Genomic DNA, 6,306 nt, shown 5'->3' with positions numbered 1-6,306 from the left:
ATGGGCACCTACAGTGGACAAGTACCTCTCAACCAGCCCCCAGCTGCAGACCCCAAAGCTGTACAATCAGCTACAAACCATGCCCAAGGCAGGACCCTGCAGTGAACAAGCAGCTCTCAACCCCCCCCAGACACAAGTCCCAAAGATGTACAAGCAGCTCCCAACCCCCTCCAGATGCAAGTCCAAAAGGTGTACAAGCAGCTCCCAACCACCCCCCAGATGCAAGTCCCAAAGATGTACAAGCAGCTCCCAACCCCCTCCAGATGTAGATCCCTGCAGTGTACAAGCAGCTCCCAACCCCCACAGATACAGATCCCTACATTCTAGGAACAGCTTCCAACCCGCCCAGATGCAGGCCCTGACCCCCCCCCCCAAAACACAGTCCCCAAAGGTGTACAAGCAGCTCCACAAACCCCCAAGACACAGGCCCCAAAAGCCTAAACATATGCCAAGCAAGTACTAATGCAGGTGCCAAACGCTACAGACAGTCCCAAAAGCACAGGCACACGCCCCAGATGCTCGAGGCCGAGACGTAACTTGGCTTTCTGAATTACTGGAAAGCGGCTTTCGTTCTCAGCGAGGTGTGCGCAGGCTAGACAGGATGGGGCTTCAGGCACCTCTTCACCTGTGGAAACACACTGCCATCAGGCACTGCCATGCCAGACAAGCTTTTTCTGTTAAAACACCCTTCTCAGATGCCCCGCGGCATTCAAGTGACCTGCTTTGCTCCGATTCTAAAGACTGATGTCACAGCCCACCTTGCCTGTGGCACCTGATCAACAGAAGAGAAAGCAACCATACCGTTTGGAAACCGTCACTGCACGTGCCGCTCCTTGATGCTCTGTAACCTCTTCTCAAATCCTCAGCCACTTCTGTGGAGAGCCTGCCATGACACCTGCAAAGCAAGATGGATACCCTTCGCAGTCACCTTGCGCAACTTGGCCATTCTGCTCCAACCCCACTCACGACCAGCCTGCCCTTCTCGTGCTGCTCTTCAGAGTGCAGCTTGGCCCCTCTGAGTCTGTGCAAGGCACCTGCGAAAGAAAAAGAAAAGCATAGGCCCCCAAGACCCAGACCCCTACAGCATAGAAGCAGCTCCCAACCCCAACCCCCCAAGGCACATACCCCAACCCCCCCCCCCAAGGCATGCCCTAACAGTGTACAAGCAGCTCCCACCCCCCCCAGACGCAGGCCCCAAAGGTGTACAAGCAGCTCACAACCACCCCCCCAGAGGCAGGCCCCAAAGGTGTACAACCAGCACCCGACCCCCCCCCAGATGCAAGTCCCAAAGGTGCACAAGCAGCTCCAAACCTCCCCCCCCATCCCAGGCGTCCAGTGTATGAGCAGCTCCCAACCCCCCCCCCAACGCAGGCTCCTATACTTTACAACCAGCTCTGAACCCCCCCCACTCCCCAGATGCAAGCACCAAGCCCCCGCAGAGGCAGGCCCCAAGGGTGTGCAAGCAGCTCACAACCACCCAACCCCCCAGAGGCAGGCCCCAACCCCCCCCCCCAGATGCAAGCCCCAAAGGTGCACAAGCAGCTCCAAACCTCCCCCCCCCCCCCAAACCAGGCGTCCAATGTACAAGCAGCTCCCAACCCCCCCCCAACGCAGGCTCCTACACTACAACCAGCTCTGAACCCCCCCACACACTCACCAGACGCAGGCACCAAGCCCCCGCAGAGGCAGGCCCCAAGGGTGTGCAAGCAGCTCCCAACCCCCCCCCCCGAGGCAGGCCCCAAAGCCCCATAGAGGGAAGCCCCTAGCATGTACAAGCAACTCCCCACCGTCCCCAGAGGCACGCCCCAAAGGTGTAAAAACAGCCCCAACCCCCCAAGACCCGGACCCCTACAGCGCAGAAGCAGCTCCCAACCCCACCCCCAAGGCACATGCCCCACACCCCCCCCCCCCCCAAGGCAGGCCCTAACAGTGTGCAAGCAGCTCCCAACCCCCTCCAGATGCAAGCCCGAAAGATGTACAAGCAGCTCCCAACCCCCCTGTTGTGGTTTAACCCGGCTGGCAGCTAAACACCACACAGCCGTTCGCTCACCCTCCCCCCTCCCTCTCTGGGATGGGGGAGAGAAACGGGAAAGTGAAGCCGGTGAGTTGAGATAAAGACAGTTTATTAAGACAGGAATATAATAATAACAATAATAATAACAATAGTGATAATGATAATAGTATTAACAATAATAATGTGTAAGAAACAAGTGATGCACAATGCAATTGCTCACCACCTGCTGACCGATGCCCAGCCTATTCCCGAGCAGCCGGCCCCCCCACCCCGGCCAGCCACCCCTATATATTGTTTAGCATGACGCCAGATGGTATGGAATACCCCTTTGGCCAGTTTGGGTCAGCTGTCCTGGGTCTGTCCCCTCCCAGCTCCTGCTGCACCCCCAGCCTGCTCGCTGGCAGGACAGAGCAAGAAGCCGAAAAGTCCTTGGCCTGGTGTAAACACTGCTCTGCAACAATTAAAACATCAGCATGTTATCAGCGCTCTTCTCATCCTAATCCAAAATATAGCACCCTACCAGCTACTATGAGGAAAAATTAACTCTGTCCTAACTGGAACCAGGACAACAAGCAGCTCCCAACCCCCCCGAGATGCAAGTCCCAAAGGTGTGCAAGCAGCTTCCAACCCCTCCCCCCCCAGGCAGGCCCCAAAGCCCCATAGAGGGAAGCCCCTAGCGTGTACAAGCAACTCCCCACCCTCCCCAGAGGCACGCCCCAAAGGTGTAAAAACAGCCCCAACCCCCCAAGACCCAGACCCCTACAGCGTAGAAGCAGCTCCCAACCCCACCCCCAAGGCACATGCCCCAACCCCCCCCCCAAGGCAGGCCCTAACAGTGTACAAGCAGCTCCCAACCCCCTCCAGATGCAAGCCCGAAAGATGTACAAGCAGCTCCCAACCCCCCCCCAGATGCAAGCCCCAAAGGTGCACAAGCAGCTCCAAACCTCCCCCCCCAACCCAGGCGTCCAGTGTACGAGCAGCTCCCAACCCCCCCCCAACGCAGGCTCCTATACTGTACAACCAGCTCTGAACCCCCCCAACCCCCAGACACAGGCACCAAGCCCCCGCAAAGGCAGGCCCCGAGGGTGCACAAGCAGCTCCAAACCCCCCCCCCCCCCAAACCAGGCGTCCAGTGTACGAGCAGCTCCCAACCCCCCCCAACGCAGGCTCCTACACTACAACCAGCTCTGAACCCCCCCCCCCCCACTCACCAGACGCAGGCACCAAGCCCCCGCAGAGGCAGGCCCCAAGGGTGTGCAAGCAGCTCACAACAACCCCCACCCCCCAGAGGCAGGCCCCAAAGCCCCATACAGGGAAGCCCCTAGCATGTACAAGCATCTCACAACCCCTCCCAGCTGCAGGCCCCAAAAGTGTACAAGCAGCTCCCAACTCCCCAAACGTGGGCACCTACAGTGGACAAGCACCTCTCAACCACCCCCCAGCTGCAGACCCCAAAGCTGTACAAGCAGCTACAAACCCTGCCCAAGGCAGGACCCTGCAGTGAACAAGCAGCTCCCCCCCCCCCCAGATACAAGTCCCAAAGGTGGACAAGCAGCTCCCAACCCCCTCCAGATGCAGATCCCTGCAGTGTACAAGCAGCTCCCAACACGCACCCCCAAACGCAAGCCTATACTGTGTACAAGCAGCTCCCAATCCCCACAGATACACATCCCTACATTGTAGGAGCACCTTCCAACCCCCCCAGATGCAGGCCCTGACCCCCCCCCCCAGACACAGTCCCCAAAGGTGTTCAAGCAACTCCCAACCCCCCCCCCCCAGATGCAAGCCCCAAAGGTGTACAAGCAGCTCCACACCCCCCCCAAGACACAGGCCCCAAAAGCCTAAACATATGCCAAGCAAGTACTAATGCAGGTGCCAAACGCTACAGACAGTCCCAAAAGCACAGGCACACGCCCCAGATGCTCGAGGCCGAGACATAACTTGGCTTTCTGAATTACTGGAAAGCGGCTTTCGTTCTCAGCGAGGTGTGCGCAGGCTAGACAGGATGGGGCTTCAGGCACCTCTTCACCTGTGGAAACACACTGCCATCAGGCACTGCCATGCCAGACAAGCTTTTTCTGTTAAAACACCCTTCTCAGATGCCCCGCAGCATTCAAGTGACCTGCTTTGCTCCGATTCTAAAGACTGATGTCACAGCCCACCTTGCCTGTGGCACCTGATCAACAGAAGAGAAAGCAACCATACCGTTTGGAAACCGTCACTGCACGTGCCGCTCCTTGATGCTCTGTAACCTCTTCTCAAATCCTCAGCCACTTCTGTGGAGAGCCTGCCATGACACCTGCAAAGCAAGATGGATACCCTTCGCAGTCACCTTGCGCAACTTGGCCATTCTGCTCCAACCCCACTCACGACCAGCCTGCCCTTCTCGTGCTGCTCTTCAGAGTGCAGCTTGGCCCCTCTGAGTCTGTGCAAGGCACCTGCGAAAGAAAAAGAAAAGCATAGACCACGGCAGCATCCAAAGCCGCAGCACAGCTAGGACAGGTACTCTCACCTGCTCCCTTACTCTGCCCCCTCACCTGCCCTCGAGGCAGATGCTTCCATCTGCTCTCTTAAGCCAGCTACAACACCTCTGGAATATAAACAGGACTTTAACTGTATTTTGTGTAGTTAAGTAACTGCAGTGACAACCGCACCCCTAAAATAACTGCTGCATCTGTTCATCGCTCACCTTGCCAAAACCAGCTCTGGTCGTGAAGTCCCAGGTTGTACGCTGTGTTTCAGCTTTAACAAATGAAAACAGTCAGAAGATAATCATTCAGCTGCCAGCATTAGCACCCATCCCTCAACAACACAAGGGACCCCATGGCTAATTTTATCATTTCAAAACAGCAGCCCCCTTGCCTCAGCACCTGGAAAGTAGATCAAGCCAGTCACCGGGTTGCCTACCGAGTCCTTGACAGTTCCAAAAGGAGCTCTTTCCTGTGACCTGTTCCTCCTAAGGTTTACCCCTCCTACTGGGGAGGGGAACGAAATACAAACAAAAAAAATCAAAACTCCTTATCTGCGAGCTTTCAAGATTCAATGACAGACCTCTCCTCTAGCACTATTCAAGCACTATGCAAACAGCTGCTCGCAAGCAGCTCAAGTCTCCCCCTCCACATTTGCCAAACACCACAGAGATGACTCTGTGCCAGCTGCCCTTCAGTACGTGCCCAGAGGCAGACCAGATGTCTTTGCCAAAACAGTCCGGACAATGTATTAGTACACCGCCACGTTAGTTACCATCACTAACTGCCAGGCAGGACAGTTCCAGGCCAAAAACATAGGCACGCTACAAACATTACGAACAAAACACAGAACACAAGGCGCAAAAAAAGGACTCCCAGAGGGAAGCCCTACAGCGACAGCTAGTCAGAACAGGTGCCCTGCAGCAGACCCAAGGAGAGACTCAAATGTCACGACATGCGACTGGAAGCAACTGCCAGAACTGGGATGATGGAGGCATAAAAAGCCTGCCTTCAAGACAAGAGACCAGAAGGATGGGGAGTGCAAACCCCAGAAGAAATCTCTTAGGAAATGAATTCCCAAGACAGAGCTCCTGATGCGACCCAGATGACTTCTGCAAGAGTGAGTATGGAAACAGATGCCATCTGAAACCGAATATGATGCACAAGACCTGAAACACATCCGAGCTTTAAGCTGCGACTGCAATACAAGAAGTGCTCGGATCAGACCCATGATGACAAAACAAGCTTTTAGGACCTTTGGTACGGCTAACAAGTTGCCTTTCTAGTCTGTCCAGTGCAAAAAGCAATGAGGATATCAAGACCTGAGGAGCACGTAACATGATGATCACATCAAGAAACATTTGATACAAAGACCCGAGGAGTGCATGACACAGAACACACCCTGCAGAAGCAGCACTACAAGACAAATAAACAGATGGGAACTGTCCTGCCTGGCACATACACTCACACTACAAAATACCCCCTGCTCCTTCTATTAGCCTGGTGACCCAGCCTCAAGCAGCCTGAAGGTGACGCAGCCTCAACCACCCTCACAGTGGCACCAAGTATATTCAGCCGGCTGGCTCCATGCTGCTCCGGCTCCCAGCTCCCATCAGCCACACCACATATGCAAATACCAGGTGCCCCTCAACTTAGCTCTCAGATTGCTGGATGGTAAATTCCCTCCACCTCAAGAAATGCACAGACACTGAGAGACATCTTAGTCCATGGCCAGGCTCATCATCATCTGCAAAAACAGCGTACCAGCATTCACTAGCACACCGGCCCTGATGCCCACCTCCTCCGCAATACTGACTACCGCTG

General features: G+C 55.6%; 1 protein-coding gene across 1 annotated transcript in view; it reads right to left on the bottom strand.

Annotated features, from left to right (window-relative positions):
* Nucleotides 1–370: 370 nt before the first annotated feature.
* The window catches only part of LOC310894888 (uncharacterized protein), a 46,843-nt gene continuing 40,907 nt past the window's right edge, over nucleotides 371–6,306 (bottom strand). The window contains exons 34-38 of the mRNA XM_083825542.1: nucleotides 4,704–6,229; nucleotides 4,220–4,452; nucleotides 3,956–4,043; nucleotides 802–1,034; nucleotides 371–625 (exon numbers count right to left, since the gene is read on the bottom strand). The gene's annotated coding sequence lies outside the window, so the exon portion shown is untranslated. The remainder of the gene's footprint in view (nucleotides 626–801; nucleotides 1,035–3,955; nucleotides 4,044–4,219; nucleotides 4,453–4,703; nucleotides 6,230–6,306) is intronic.

Source organism: Anser anser (assembly GCF_964211835.1).
Source record: "Anser anser genome assembly, chromosome: 2".
Lineage (NCBI taxonomy): Eukaryota > Metazoa > Chordata > Aves > Anseriformes > Anatidae > Anser > Anser anser.
The sequence above is the reverse complement of the archived record's forward strand: the minus strand, read 5'-3'. Positions and strand labels throughout refer to the sequence as shown.